Source organism: Cupressus sempervirens, chromosome 4 (genome assembly GCF_028749045.1).
Source record: "Cupressus sempervirens isolate cs-2001-9-10 chromosome 4, ASM2874904v1, whole genome shotgun sequence".
NCBI classification, from domain to species: Eukaryota; Viridiplantae; Streptophyta; class Pinopsida; order Cupressales; family Cupressaceae; genus Cupressus; species Cupressus sempervirens.
In genome coordinates this window covers 301,965,032-301,981,303 of record NC_143121.1, presented here as the reverse complement: position 1 = coordinate 301,981,303, position 16,272 = coordinate 301,965,032, and the positions used below count along the sequence as shown (strand labels likewise).

Here is a 16,272-nt window from a genome sequence, read left to right as displayed (position 1 = left end):
TCTGCATATGTATTTTAAATTGAAATATAACAGAGAATAGGTCCTCCATAATCTACATCATAGATATCTTGACAGGGCTACCAATAGTGGATGAAAGTTTATTTCCTTTGTGGTAAGTGCATAGAACTTTATGAAACTACAAACTTCCTATAATATATAGGCATAACAAGAAGAAAGCTTAAACTATAGATAATTTAAATGAAAAATTAACACTAGACACTTATGGATTAGAAGACAATAGCACAACACTTGGTAAAATTCGTATTCTTTGAAACATCTTTCAAAAAATAAGACTGTAACCATCTTCAACTCTTCTAGCAGGTCTCCAGTTCTTTACAACACCCAGTTTGAAAAAAGTATCTACTATATTTCATGCTCATAATGCAATACCATTGACTATATCAACATATATGATGTTGTTCAATAAAATGCCTAATTATAATAAGGATTTGCATTTATTGTTGACTTTTTTAATAAGTTAATTATTATGAAAATCATCATATCCAAAATTACCTATCGGCTGTTCCTTTACACCTCTTATGACGCAAGTAGTCGTATATTTTTCTTCAGTATTTTCCAACGCCACTCCATAGTGATAACACTTCGTAAAGACGCAGTCCGTTATACGAGTATGAACGTGTATGTGCATAGAGAAAACACAATCTCATGGACCTTATTGGGTTTATACGGTTGATTTGAAAGCACAATCTTTGCTTTAGCGCGGATGGAATTTTCAAGCCCAACCCTTCATCAGTTAAAGCATAGCGTAACCATGGCAGTTACTGTATCTGCTCGTTGTCAATTAAACAAAAAGGGAAAAGGATTGTCTACTGCATCCATTCCAAAATCAAACCGAAAGTCAGACGCTTTAAATTTGAATGAAACACATCCAGGTGTAGCAGATTGCAATGTTTATGCTCGGTTGTTGCAGATATGTATACACCAGAAAGCACTGCAACAAGGCAGGATTGTTCATGGCCGCATTATCAGTACTGGTTTTGATGTAGACATTGCCCTAGGGAGCAGGTTGATTAATATGTATCTCAAGTGCGGAAGTCTAGAGGATGCACACAAAGTGTTTGACCAAATGTCCATACGAGACGTGGTTGCTTGGACTACTATCATTACAGGATATGTTCACAATGGTCCTCACACGCAAGCTCTGCAACTATTTCTTGAGATGCAAGAAGCCGGAGTAATACCCAATCATTTTACATACTCTACTGTTATCAGTGCGCTGTCTAGTTTGCAACATGCTAAATGGGTTCACGGAAAGGTGACTAAAAGTGGTTATATGTCGAATGTGTTCATTGGAAGTGCTCTTGTTAACCTTTACGCTAAATACGATGCCATAGAATGTGCGCACAAAGTGTTTGACAAAATGTCTGAACGAGATTTAGTTCTGTGGAATACGGTCATTAATGGGTATGCCTGCCTTGAACGCTACGAGATGGCCGTGAAACTTTTCTGCTCAATGAAAGATGAGGGCACCAATCCTGATCATTTCACTTTCTCGACTCTTCTCCGATTGTGTGCAACTCTATCAGTTCTGGAACACGGCAAGCAGCTTCATGTCCATGCTATTAAGGGCGGGCATGAGTTTGATGCATTTGTGGCAAGTGCCCTTGTTGATATGTATGCCAAGTGTGGAAGTATGTCAGATGCAAGGAGAGTATTTGATGAATCTCCTCAACGTGATACCGTATCCTGGAATTCAATTATAGCAGGATTTGTTCAGCATGGTTGTAGCACAGAGGCTATACAATTCTTTGAGCAGATGCAGAGGGAGGGTGTAAAACCTAGCAGTGTCACCTTTCTCTGTGTTCTCTCGGCATGCAATTATTTAGGTTTAGTAGAAGAGGGCTATAGGTACTTTAATTCCATGGCTAGACACTATGGGATTGTTCCTGAAGCAAATCACTATGCTTGCATGGTAAATGTACTTTGCCACGCTGGTCTTCTTGACGAGGCGCTGGATTTTATTCAAAAAATGCCCTTAAAATCCAATTCTTTGGTTTGGAGTTCCCTGCTCGGGGGCTGCAGAATTCATGGAAATATAAAGCTAGGTGAACATGCCGCAGAGAAAATTCTTGAACTGAAACCTGAAGATGCCTCTGCTTATGTTTTGTTGTCAAACATTTATGCCGCAGGTGGCAGGTGGGATGATGTAGCGAAGATGAGAAGAATGATGAAAGAAAGAGGGGTAGTAAAAGAACCTGGACTTAGTTGGATTGAGGTCAGAAATAAAGTGCATACATTTGCTGTGAGAGACAGGTCACATCCTCAAACAGAGGAAATATATGCAAAGCTGGAGAAATTGTTGAAGCAGATGAAAGATGATGGGTACGTGCCAGATACAAACTTTGTGCTGCATGATGTAGTAGAGGAACAGAAAGAAAAGTTTTTACATCATCACAGTGAGAGATTGGCAATCGCTTTTGGGTTAATCAGTACAGACCAAACTCAGCCAATTAGAATATTCAAGAATCTTCGCATCTGTGGTGACTGTCACACTGCCACCAAGTTCATTTCCAAGATAGAAGGGCGTCAAATTGTTGTGAGGGATGCAAATCGTTTCCATTGTTTCACCAATGGAATTTGTTCTTGTGGGGATTACTGGTGATTTAAGAAGAAAATCTACCGACCCCAAACCTCTAGCATCGTCTGGCAGTTGAGAACAAGGTGCGCCTATAGTTTCAAATCATGATTTCCATTTTCATTGAGATTCTTTGAAGCAAATTTCTATATTCGCTCAATTGTAAATATCAAGCAACGACGATCTTCTTGTAAATGTTGAACAAGTTAACGGCACTAAACAAGTTTCAAAATTACTTGAGTTATGGTTTGTACAGGCCAAAACCATTTACAAAACAATAACCAGAAGCACCAGATACAAGACACTCATCATCTTTAATCAAAGTAACATAAATGCTCCAAATTAATTAGAACTTCTGCAGCTTCTGCGTAGATCTAAATTGATCACAACCACGCTCTTGATATGTTTCAGGGTAGTATGATATAATTATTTAATGAATCAGTACAATATGTTTGAATTCAAAAATCTCATCATTTGGTAAGTGTGTAAGATACCCTGAAGGGCGCTTAGTTCACTTTGGTGCCTATGTAGGATTGACCCAGTGTTTGAGACTTTGGTTCTAAATCTTGCAAAGTTGGTTCCAAACATCTATCAAACACTTAATACAATCTGAATGAGGGAAGGATATTTGTGAGTTACTACTTTGGTCTTAAATTTCGCTTAAAGATAAATAAATTATAATCAATGAAATGTAATAGTCCTATGAAGAAGAGGTATAATATGGTATCCAATAAGGCGGGGTTGGTGCAGAGGCACCTAGGTAGGCTCATGGAAAACCTAGGGTTCCTATGTTATTTTGGCTTGTAGTGGTGCTAGCCACTCCACTAGATGAATAATAGGGTTAACCTAATCCTAGGTTGAGGTGAGTTAAAGTGTGAAAGCCTAATGGGGCCTAAGTTGCTCATAGTTGCTCAATTAGGTCAAATTGAGCATCTTTGTGTTTAGTAAGGTAGAATGCTCAGATAAGTGTTTTAAGGTCCTTACATGTTTTACATCCATTTAATGCTTTTGGCAAGGTTTGGCAAACTTTGGAGCAAGTTTGAGGGTCAAACATTTAAAGATGTAAAAAATGTTCAAAAAACATTGACAATGACAATATTGACAAGTTTTTGTTGCATTCGAGCAACTTTGTAGTTTGGAGTTAATAACTGTCTAAAATAGTTAGGATAGGAGTTGGGATGTGTTTATAAGGCCATCCTTGATCTTTTGGCAGGGTTGGAAGTTTGAGCAAATTCTGGGTGTACAAACTGAATAGCAAGTTCATAGTTACAGTTTTATGCTTTTGAGGATTTTGGCACTTTAATGGATTAGATTTGGAATTGTCGTTTTTGTAAGTGTTAGTTTTATTTGTGATTCTGTACAGTTCTAGTTTGTGCTTTTGTGAGGTTTTAGTTGCTTGTATAAATTATTTTGGTTCTTGATTGCCTGCTGTTCTGAATCCGGTGTTGGAGCAAAATGGAGTCATAACTCCCTCTCCTACCATAGGATTTGTACGACCTATTGAGAATTGGGAGATGACTCCTTGTACATGCTGTACAGTGAATGAGGGGCCCTGGAAAGCTAAGGAAGTATTTTTATGGTGATGCCCTAGGCGAGCCAGTGATGCATGGCTAGGGATCGCAATATACAACAAAGCTGTTTTGAGTGGTTGAATGTTTGAGATACTTCAACCAAATCTTGGAGTGTGTTGAAAGGAGGTGTGGTGAAGTCCCAACTTCAATGAGAGGCATTGCTGAAGTTCTGTGGAGGGCAAAAAAAACCTTTTATCAGACAACTTGTTAAAGCCTTAAAACCCTTGGTTTTAGGCTTATATTGTGGCTGTACTATACGGATAGGTTGAGAACCCTATAACACCAAAATCTTTGAGTTCTCTGAAAAGGGTGTCTGGATCAATGGTTTATTTGCTCCCTTGTTAAGGACTTTTGCAAGCTATCTGGGATTTTCTTCATTAGGAGGGCTAATTGCTTGTAGCCCTATTACAAGCATTTTTGTGTAATCTTTCAGATTTTTGGAACTCGATTAGGGTTTCAAGTTTGGTCATGGTTGTGGACCTTGAAGGGAGTCCAAATGCCTTCCTAGATTGTCATTCCTCCATTTGGAGTGTCATTTGAGTTGTTGGGGTTGGTTGTAGTCTTGTGTGAAGAAGTGGAATGGTTGCATTAAGCTAAGGGAATGGTGATGGAGAGTTGTTCTTACTAATTGGTGTGCACTAGTTAAATGGCTTAGGTCCTCATTGTTAGGATCCTAAGGAGAATAGGGTAACTAGCAACCCTATTAGGTCAAGTGAAAGACCTAAAGTGACCCTAGAGGAAGCTAGGGTAGGAGCAAGACTAGTTGTCACATCAGAGTGGTATTAGAGCAAGTTAAGGATGTGGGAACTTAGTTTATGTTTGTAGCCATTGGAGAGTTAGTGGTTGAGTCAAGTATGGTGACTAATGCAGAGCTAGCTAAGGAAGTTGATGAGCAAAAGGAGAAGAATAGACTCCTTGAAGAGGCCTTAGCAGAGGTAAAGGTAAAGTTGGATGCAGTTGCTAACGCAACCAAGAAGAAGAAAGAAGAGAGCAATGTTAGTGGTAAGGAGATAGTAGAAGATGTTGTCCCTGAGCCAGACCCTATCTTGAATAAAGACCCTTTCTTGAAGGCCATTAAAGGCCTTGGAAGGTGTGTCACTATTTAGTGGGAAGATGGACATAGATGTAGTGATGGATTGGATAGATGGGATGGAGAACCATTTTGAATGTGAAGGGGTGTCAGAGGCACAAAAGATCAAAGTAGCCAAGTCAAGACTCATAGGATCAGCATTGACTTGGTGGAAATATGTCCAAGATGAGAGGGTCAGGATAGGCAAGAAGCCTATAGGCAATTGGACTACGACAAGGACTAAAATAGAGGGATTTGGGTGTGGCCTCTTTTACAAAGCAGTTTCAAAGATTATGCCTTAGATCCAAGAAGCAAGAGGAAGAGCCAATAAAGATGGCTAGGTACTTGGGTGGTTTAAAATGGAATATCCAAGAGGAGCTAAGTCTATGGACACCTACTACTGTTCAAAGGTGCCATCAACTAGCCCTAAAGGTGGAAGAGAAGACTAAACTTCAAGGATAGAGGCAAGGGCAGAAATCAAGGAGGACAAAGAGGAGGATACCAAGGCAGGGGTAATGAGCAGAGGAACCAAAGTGAGACCAAGCTCACTGAGCAAGCCACTGAAAGCATTCTTAGAGGAGTTTATAGTAGAGGAAGATGTAACTAAGGAGGTTCTATTAGAGGTAGAGGATTAGGCAGAAGCAACTCATACTTTGCTAGTCTGAAGTGTTATAATTGTAGTCAACTAGGCCACCTAGCATATAGATGCCCTAAAAAGCCCTCTTCTTCAAATTGTGACAAGAGAGTGACATATGTACAAGAGGATAACTCTAGCTGCAAGGAGGATGAAGTGGATCACATAGAGTCTGAAAAAGGTGAGAACCTTATGTTTAGGAGGATGCTAATCAAGCAACCTGCTCTTGATGAACCTAAGCGTAGGAGGGCTCTGTTTAAGATTAGATGCAAGATCCTTGGAAAGGTTTGTAAGGTGGTGGTGGATTCAAGTTCTACTAATAATATAATGTCAGAGGAGGTAGTTGAAAAGCTTAAACTAACCAAGGTACCACATGTGAACCCATACAAGGTGGCTTGGCTCAACAAAGGTTAGAGTATACTGGTTAATGAACAAACTTGGATGGATTTCTCCATAGTAGGGTACATAGACAGGTTATTGTGTGATATCTTGCCCATGGATGCTTGCCATCTACTTTTGGGCATACCTTGGCAGTATGACAGAGAGGCAATATATGATGGCAAGGAAAACTCCATATCATTCAAGAAAGGAGGCAGAACTTTAAAAATCCAATCTTTGTTGGAAGGAGAAGAATCACAGTCCAAGGTGCCTAGTGTGTTGCTATGTAGTGGGAAGGAATTTGTCAAGGATCTCAAGGATGAGGAAAGCCAAAGTTTTGCAGTTGTGTTGAAGTCCAAAGGAGAAGACAAGACAGTCAAAGATCCTTTGTCTGCAGAGGTACAATCATTACTTGAAAAGTAGAAAGACATTGTGAGTGATGGCACTCCTACTACCCTACCTCCTAAGAGAGTTATAAGCCATCAAATAGACTTTGTTCCTTGTGCATCCTTACCAAACAAAGTAGCATACAAGCTCACTCCAGACCAAAACTTGGAAGTGGCAAGACAAGTACAAGAACTAATGGACCAAGGTCTGATCAAGAAGAGCATAAACCCATGTGCAGTCCTTGTTGTACTAGCATCCAAGAAGGGAGGAAAATGGAGACTATGTACAAACTCAAGGGCCATAAATAGGATCACAATCAGGTATAGGTTTCCCATACCTAGGATTGAGCATCTCATGGATTGTCTTGGAGGAGCAATGTACTTCACAAAGTTGGACTTGAAGAGTGGATACCACCAAATCAGGATTAAGGAGGGAGATGAATGGAAAACAACATTTAGACAACATATGGACTATATGAGTGGCTTGTGATGCCATTTGATCTCTCTAATGCCCTTAGTACATTCATGAGGCTCATGAACGAGGTGCTTAAAGACTTCACTGGGAGATTTGTGGTTGTATATCTAGATGATATACTAATCTTTAGCAAGACCAAGGAGGAGCACATCAAACATGTGGAAGCAATATTGTAGAGACTTCATGAAGAGAAGCTTGCTATAAACCTTGAGAAGTGTGACTTCTTCAAGTAGGAACTTGTGTACTTGGGCTTTGTGGTGTCTAAGGGATCCTTGAAGATGAATCAAGAGAAGGTTGCTACTATCCTCAACTAGCCACCACCTACTACATCTATTGAGGTAAGAAGTTTTCATGGTCTAGCTCAGTTTTACAAGAAATTTATTAGGAATTTTAGTGGCATATGTGCACCTTTGCTAGATACCATAAAGGGTGGGTTCAAGTCTAAGCTTAAATGGACCTTAGAAGCTGAGAAATCATTAATGATGCTAAAGAAACAAGTAGCTACCCAACCTGTTTTGCAATTGCCTAGTTTTGAGAAACTTTTCACCATAGAGTGTGATGCAAGTGGCCTAGTAGTAGGGGGAGTGTTGAGTCAAGAAGGTAGGCCAGTAGCCTTCTTTAGTGAAAAACTTAATGACAATGTAACACGGGATGTGTCCTCCCAACCTAAATTGGGCCGTCTTGGAGACGGGGACGTCCCTGGGATGGGGGGACGGCGTCTCGGAGTTTCGGGCGACGCCACTTTAGAGCGTCGCTGCTGCCAAAGATGGTGATATGTCTTCGAGATGAGACGGGGGAGATGTCTTCGAATGTGGGGGTGCAGGGGGACGCCAAGGAGTCTCCTTCATTGAGGGGGGATGCCAAGGAGGCTCCTTCATTGTGGGGAGACGCCACAGACTCTCCTTCATTGATTTGACATTTTGATTGGACTCTTGGAGACTTGTAGTTATTGTTTGCATTATATACTTATTTTGATATCATGATTCATGGCACATGATACATATTGTAATCATCTTTATGTCATGACTCATATGATCATTGATTACTATTAGATAGTAGAATCTAAATAGTCATACTATTGATTTGAAGGCTGATATATAGAGTCTAGACTAATATTTATTATTTGTTGATGTTCAATGTTAGTTTTTTACATCTTTGTATCTTATATTGTATAATTGTAGTACATATTTTCATAACTAGCATTTTAAGTACCATATGTATAGTATATACACCCTTGCTCCTTCCGCCACCCCCTCGTCCCCTGTCGTCATCCCCCTGCCATCCCCAAATCAAGGCCCCTCTGTCCTCTCGTCTCGGAAACTTGGCCCCCCGTCCCCCCGTCTCCCAAGGCGGTGTAACTATGCTTAATGAGGCCAAAGAGAAATACTCCTCCTATGACTTAGAACTCTATGCCTTAGTTCAGTCTCTTAGGAAGTGGAGACATTGCTTATTGCCCAAGGAATTTGTTGTGTTTATTGACAATCAAGCTCTCACCTATATCAATACCCAAGAGAAGTTGAGTAATAGGCATTTGAAATGGATGGAATATCTACAAGCTTTTACCTTCACAATCAAGCATAAGAAGGGGCAGATGAACAAGGTGATAGATGCATTGAGCAAGAGATTGTTAACAGTTCAAGAAATTCAGTTGCATAGCATTGGGATAGAGAGCTTCAAGAGTCTCTATAAGGAGGATGAAGATTTTGTAGAGGCATATAAGGTATGTTTTGATTTTGAGAACCATTTTCATAGTAAGTTCTCTAAATTTGCCTTATAGAATGGATTGCTATTTAAGGGCAGCCAGTTGTGTGTACCAAGGGGATCAATAAGGGAGAACCTGATACGGGAGAAGCACAATGGAAGACTAAGTGGACACTTTGGTGTGAGAAAAACCCTAGAACTAGTTCAAAGGTTCTATTATTGGCCTAAATTAGTTAGAGATGTGACTAGGTATGTAGAGCAATGCATGGTATGTATGAAGGCTAAAGGTGGAATGAGTAATGCAGGACTTTATCGGCCCTTACCAGTCCGAAATAGGCCATGGGAGTGTGTGAGCATGGACTTCATAGTAGGTATGCCCAAGACAAAACAAGGCCATGATAGTATCTATGTATTTGTTGACAGATTCAGTAAGATGGGGCACTTCATTCCATGTAAGACTACCAATGATGCTAGCCACATTGCACACCTATTCTTTAAGGAGGTCGTAAGGATTCATGGACTTCCATTAAGCATTGTTTCAGATAGAGATGTGAAGTTCATGAGCCATTTTTGGAAAACTTTGTGGAGCAGACTTGGTACAAACCTATCATTTGGTTCAACATACCATCCTCAAACTGATGGCCAGACTGAGGTGGTTAACAGGGTGGTAGGTAATCTCTTAGGTCCTCATTGTTAGGATCCTAAGGAGAATAGTGTAACTAGCAACCCTATTAGGTCAAGTGAAAGACCTAAAGTGACCCTAGAGGAAGCTAGGGTAGGAGCAAGACTAGTTGTCACATCATGGGTTTTCATGAGGGGACTTTGTAAAAAAATAGATTTAGAGTTGCTCAGATTTTTTAGGAACATCTGAACATACCAGTTCCAAAAATTTAGTAGTGCAATTCAGCTTTCAAATTTTAAGCTCCAAACTTCAAGGACGCTGGTGGTCTCATGAACATAGATGGAAAATGGTACCTGTCTATTCATAGTTGGTCTTCTATGCATTGTTGGAGTGTATACATAAACAAGTAAAAGAAATCATTTTCCCTCATTTTTTCTGCCTTTTGGAAATGAAGAGTTTATAATTGATAAGTGGCATATAATGTTCCTAAACTATTTTGGCATATTTTCTATCCCCACCCAATGTTTACCTGCTCAAATATGTAGTCCTTAGAAGTATGATCCTTTTTTTTTATCAGTAAAAGTAAAAGTTTTTATTTTGCAGGAAAATATTCCAAATAATTTTATAACAATTTTTGTCTTCTTCATAGGACCTCTAGTTCTTGAAAAATAGAAGCATAAGTAACCCCATGGGACCTCAACCTAAGTCCTACTTGTGGGTACATCCACTACAAGGTGTTGCAATCCATTCTCAACTATTAAAGGATTTTATTTAAACTAGTAAAGGATTATGGTTGCACCTAAGCTCATGGAATCACCATACTCTCTATTTTGGGTATTTATTACATCTTTATAATTATTTTGGTATTAAAGGTAAGACATTTTGATATCATTAGGGATGGGTAAGAATTTGACAAAAAAATAACAACATTGTAAGAGATGAGACTTAGATTGTGCTCTTATAAAATGATTTGGATTTAACTTATATTTGAATCTTTAATTCTAGTGGTTATCAATGCAATTTTTCTTATCTAATACTATTCTAGGGTCATTGAAAGGATTTCTCTAACACATTAGGTTAGGCAAAGAGAAAAACTTGGATGATGAGGAATAGGAAAAAATGTTCCAAGGAAAGAAAATGGTCACAAGGGTTTTGGATTGTGCCTAGATAAAGTACTTTGACAATTTCAAGTTGAAAGGTGCATCTAGGTGAGGAGAAGCACATTGAGGAGAAAGAATGTTGAATAGCATAGAAGGATGCATACGTGTATATAGGCGACTTTTTTTTACATGAGATCATTTTTGATAAATTTAAAGTGAAAAATTGCTCAATTCAAAAAATGCAAGAACTTTTCAATGTCAATCAAAAGTTTAAACATTAAGTACTTAAGTAACTCGAGAGAATGTTTTTTCATTTAAAGTCATTGTTCAACAATGCTTTAGGGGTAATGAATTAGGAAAAAAAGTGTAAGATACCCCTAGGAGCTTGTTAGAGCCACTATGTTCCAAATTCAAAACATAATAGAAGGTGTAGCAAGGGTTTTGGGTATATGTGTCATCATCAAAGTAACACAAATTAAAATCAAATTGTAAGGAAAAAGTACCCATGATCTCTAAAGTATGTGCATAGGGAAAGAAGTTCAAGTTTTCAACATAAACAAATTGTGTTGTGTACAATGTGGTCCCTTTGAGGTTTGAAAGTGAATTTCCAAGTGAAAACATAAAGGAAATTACCCATGGAGATCTACAGTATGCTCAAGAAAAGAGAAAAAAAAAAACAGTTTCAAAATAGAAAAGCGAGCTTCCATTTCTATCAGACGTATTTTCCTCTTATCGTTGTTGAATCATGCGCTTAAGGGAAACAACATAAGAGCAATTTGGAACACATTTTAAGAAGGTTTTGTCAACATTTCTTTGCCATACTCAAAGTTTGACACTTTGTTTCCATTTCTTAGGTGTTTGTAATTTGTATTCCTCTAGTTTCTTTTTGCTGAATTCAAGGAGTTGTTATAAGTATTGCTATAATTCTTTGCGATAGATTTTAAATTGGCAAATGCAAAGCATCGGGGCTTCCACATGTAGGGTTTTAAATAATATTCATCAATAGTTGCAATTGTTTTTCAAGGGGCTTAACTTATATTTAATTTTAAATGGCGGTGGTCATCAACAAGATTACCCCAAGATTTTGGGATGGGGACAATAGGGGAAGAGAGAACTCGTTTTTGGGACAACATTTTTTTTTATGGCAAGTTTAGGGATGACAAGGAAATGACTAAGGGGAAAATTATATAAAACATGGGGAAAATTTGAAATATATAGGAAAACTTGCATATATACATTACATTTTAATGAAAACATGGATAAAGATGCCATTTAAATATATAAGAACCATAACATACAACATTTCAATAGTCAACACTCAATATGCATTCATAATTTTTTTTTTGTCAACATCCATGTGATATTAAAATAATAACATACAAAATGCCCAAAGGCTACACTGCTGCCATATAGTTTAATATTCAATTACGATATAAAAATGAAAAGACAAAAAAGCACACTTTTGGTAATATTTTGCATCTATCAACACTACATCATAATTTGCCCTCCAAGTCATCGCCATTGTCATGTTCACCACATCCAACAAAACCCCAACCACTCTTGGTGGCATCTCGTCCTCATCAACCTAGGCCACATTTTTCAGGATTAACATCCCACCATAAAGAGGGACTTTGCCAATACTTTGGGGTCTAATGATCGTGAAATCAAAGAGCACTATACACATGAACTAACTTCTTCGCTCTTCTAGTGATAAGTTTATTCCTCTTCATGGAGCAGATAAAGCCATATGTAGACCAATTCCTCTCTGCAATAGAGGAATTGCGAACATGTACAAGGATGCAAGAGGCAAGCACCTTTAGTTGTGGTGTATCACTCCCATGCCATGTCCCCCATCCAATACGATCTCTTTGAGCTAATATAACTGTATCCAACCTTGCTTGTGGTTTACTCGATGTTGGACGATGAAGAACTATGAAGTCAAGGAATTGATTGCAAAGTATGGAAGCCTACTCGTCTAGAAACATCTTATCAATGGCCTATGTGAATGTGTCTAATGCCTCTAAATCATCACATAGATGCTCTCTTCCATGTATTTCTGCATATCATTTGAGATTTTAAATCATAGGCTGATATATGAAGCAGGGTATTTGTTATGTACCACCTCTACATCACAATGGACCTAATATGTTGCCCGTATAACCCCAAAGTAGGATCCCTACCAAAATTGTCTACTTTATCTTTTCAAGCATACTGTCAAATGTCTCGTATATCTATCAAGACTAGGTGAGTTTGTATTGGCATATTTAATGGCATTTACAATGGGTGAGGTGATAGAGAAAATGTATTTGTAAAATGCAAACAAAAAATTCTAAAGAATTATACTCAGAAATTTAATGCGAAAATCAGCATTGTAATATTTCATTTTAAATAAAACCAGCAAATAATTACCTCACTGTGGTCTACCAAGTGTCATCAAGGATCTTTTGTTTGACCAACTTTCTTTGAGGAGGGCTTGAATTAGGCCATTGAGTCTACTCTAGATTTAGTGCCATCAATTGTAGAGGCTCATGCAACGAGCTGAAGACAGTCGCCTATCGATATTTTGTCATATCCCCATAGAAACATATAGATAAAGGTCACTATTGAAAAAAGTTATTTAATAATGAATAATAAAAAAAGATAAATAATATTTTAATATCTAATTTTAAATATAAAAATGCAACTTATTATAGTGTTAAAAAATGCTATCAAAGCATTCTTTGTAAACTCAATCTTTTTCAATCGAATACTAAAAGTAGGAGACAATGGATGATAACAAAGGTAATTACATATGATGACAATTAGACATTGATAAATGCAAATATGATGAGTATAAAATAGATATAAGAGAAATGCTTCTATATAACACTAGATTTACGTTATAACAATGATTTCTACAAGATTGGCAATGACGAGACAAAGAAGGGTTATGATGCAAAACTTACAAAAGAAAACAATATTAAGATATTAGAATGATCCATTATTAGCGACATTAGACCAATATATTTTAATGTCAATCTTATTCAATATTAATGTTATTACTTGAATAATGTTAAAAGATAAATAAACAAGCATATAATACTAAATATTAATAGTAATTTGGTTAAAATCATAATGCTGGAGATTAGATCGATTAGGAAGTCGGTCCCCAAAATGGTCTAAACATGTCTTGAAATAAACACTACCAAAATGTAATTGGAAGGCACTTACTCAATTTATAAGGTTTGAAACATAAGTCATTATTATTTTTATCATCCAATGTTATTGAGAGGAATTAAGAGCCTATGCAATTTTGACCAAGTCGATGCAATTGATACCAACCATAGAAAAAAGGCGCATAAGCACATGAAAAGAGCCACCAAGAGTGAGATTGGAAAGAAATGCTGCTCGGTGGGGTCATGGGGGATATCTAATATGTTGACATGGAGATTGGGAGGGAAAAAAAAATACTCTATAGCAACTAATGTGGAAGGGAAAGTGAAAATTTGATTAAACCATTGTATGAAACATTGTGGATATGCAAAATAAAAATTTTAAGTAATATATGTTGGAAAACTCAAGGAGGGTAATAACCATAATGCCAACAATAAGTAACAAGGTACTACTTATATTCATGATAAGGGAGGAAATTGATCAAGGAACAAAGGACATGTGATACACAATGATCAAAAGGCATCCATCATGATCTTATAAGGAGAAGACTATAAAACATATTAGAATCTAATTAAACCCTTAGATAAGATAATGATATTAATGTCCAACAAGAGACCAAAAAAGGGTCTAAGGGATTGGAAGATTATAACAAGGAAGAAAAACAACCCAATAGGAGCACCAAACGGTGTTCGAGAAAGAGCGGACAAGAAAGCAAAGAAAAGGAACAACAAAAGACGAGAGAAGAACTAGATATCCTTTCTCGGTAAAAATAAATCTAGCATTGAAGGATAAGGCCCAATGCGACCAGTCATTGAACTGGAGATAGGGTGCCATTGTCTGGTGAATCCATGACGAGGTCTAACACCTCTGGTATGCCCAGAGATGGGTGTAGCAAGAGGCTGCTTCATGCCCCTGGTGGAGGACATGGGCAGGAAAAAGGCAATGATGAGCTGGTTTGAGGCTTGGCTCTGAGGAAACATGAGCTGTAAAGTGTGGTTATGGAGCTATGAAGTCTCCTGGAGGTAAAACACTAAACACCGCTGGTTGGAACAACTGAAAAAGGTCGAAAGGGATCTGCAGTCTCCGAATAAATAGTGGAACTTGCCTCTAATCTCATAGTATATGGGGCACCGGAAGATGAAATAGATTTTAGTCTTTGTCTTCAACAAAGTGCAAAGGTGGCAAATCCAATCATCTCTGGTCAAATGGTGTGTCTAGCACCGAAGCTAGTGAGAACCAACTATGAAAGACCCTAGAGAGATGCAAAGGGCATGACTCTAGTGCCGGAAAACAATAAAACACAAGCCCATTGCAGAACCCGCGATGGAAGTACCATGTTTACCTAACACAAGGGAAGGTAAGAAGGTATGTTGTCAATTATGTTTATGAATTATAAATTTATTTATTTTCATAAATTATGCTTATGGATAATGTATGTATAAACGTATTTTTATGTAAAGGTGAAATTATAAATGGAAAGAATACATGGTTTAATGGTTAAAGGTTTAAGATCAAGAGAGTCCCTTTTGAGGGAAGAGAGTGATCTTAGTATGGTTAATGGTTTAAGATCAAGAGTACCTTTTTAGGGAAGAGAGTGATCTTAATATGGTTTTTTAAAGTCAAAATATATCGTTGAAGGTAACATATGCATATGTGATAACGACCTTGGATAGAAGATATCTCTTCCAAGAAGGATCTTAGAGGGAGCACCCTAGAGAAGATGGAGAAGTAACTGAGGATGGTACTAGAATTGATGATATATCATTCAGAACCCAAGATCCTCAGGAGGGTTAGTAATCTTGATCTAGGTATGTCTTTTAAGGTTGGGGTTAGGATAGAGGGTAGAATAGTATAGTTAGACTTATTATTGTTTATATTCTAACATTAATTTTGTAGGTATTATTTGTCCCAAGCTAATCCTATTATTACTTAATTTAATTACAAGGCTCAATGTAATTGGAATACACATGTAATAATGTTTGAAGCTTCAAAACTTTAGTTTCCTAATGTTTCACCATATTGAAATAATTTAATAAAATAAAGTATATGGCATACCTTGTCTCAACTGGTTTGCGGAATTCCTTTGAAAGGACCTAAAGAGAGCAACCTATGTGTGGTGGTTACTGATGCAGGAGCATCTTGCATCATGAAATAAAAGGGGGTGTGATAAAATTATTAAAAAGAAAAACCAAAAAAATGGAGGAGAGAGAAAGTGACGCAAATTAGAGGAAAAATAAATAAAAAATAAAAAATAGAAAAATGGAGAAAAAAGGCTTCTTTGTCTATCGAGGTGCATAGGTGGCATAAAGAGGAAATAAATAAAAATAGTTGTAATTTCATTTATTGAGGTGTATAGGTGGCATTTTAGAAGTTTGTGGAAAGTTCCTTAAATCATGCATTTAATATTTGATGCTCCACAAAGGAAATGTAATTTTCTAATTAGTCACATGGTGGTGTTTAGTTGTGTTTGGGTGGGAGTTAAATATTTGTTGTAAGGTAGTTGCATTTACCTTTTATCCCACATTGGTTGTGTTTGTAACATCTTGGGTGGTAAGTGCCTATTTAAGCAAGTCATAGGAGCATTTGC

The 16,272-nt window shown here is 37.5% G+C and overlaps 1 pseudogene across 1 annotated transcript in view; it reads left to right on the top strand.

Moving 5' to 3' along the window:
• Nucleotides 1-518: 518 nt before the first annotated feature.
• Nucleotides 519-16,272, top strand: part of LOC149561206 (pentatricopeptide repeat-containing protein At2g03880, mitochondrial pseudogene) — a 35,884-nt pseudogene continuing 20,130 nt past the window's right edge. The window contains exon 1 of the transcript XR_016363791.1: nucleotides 519-2,682. The product of XR_016363791.1 is annotated as a pentatricopeptide repeat-containing protein At2g03880, mitochondrial pseudogene (transcript). The remainder of the gene's footprint in view (nucleotides 2,683-16,272) is intronic.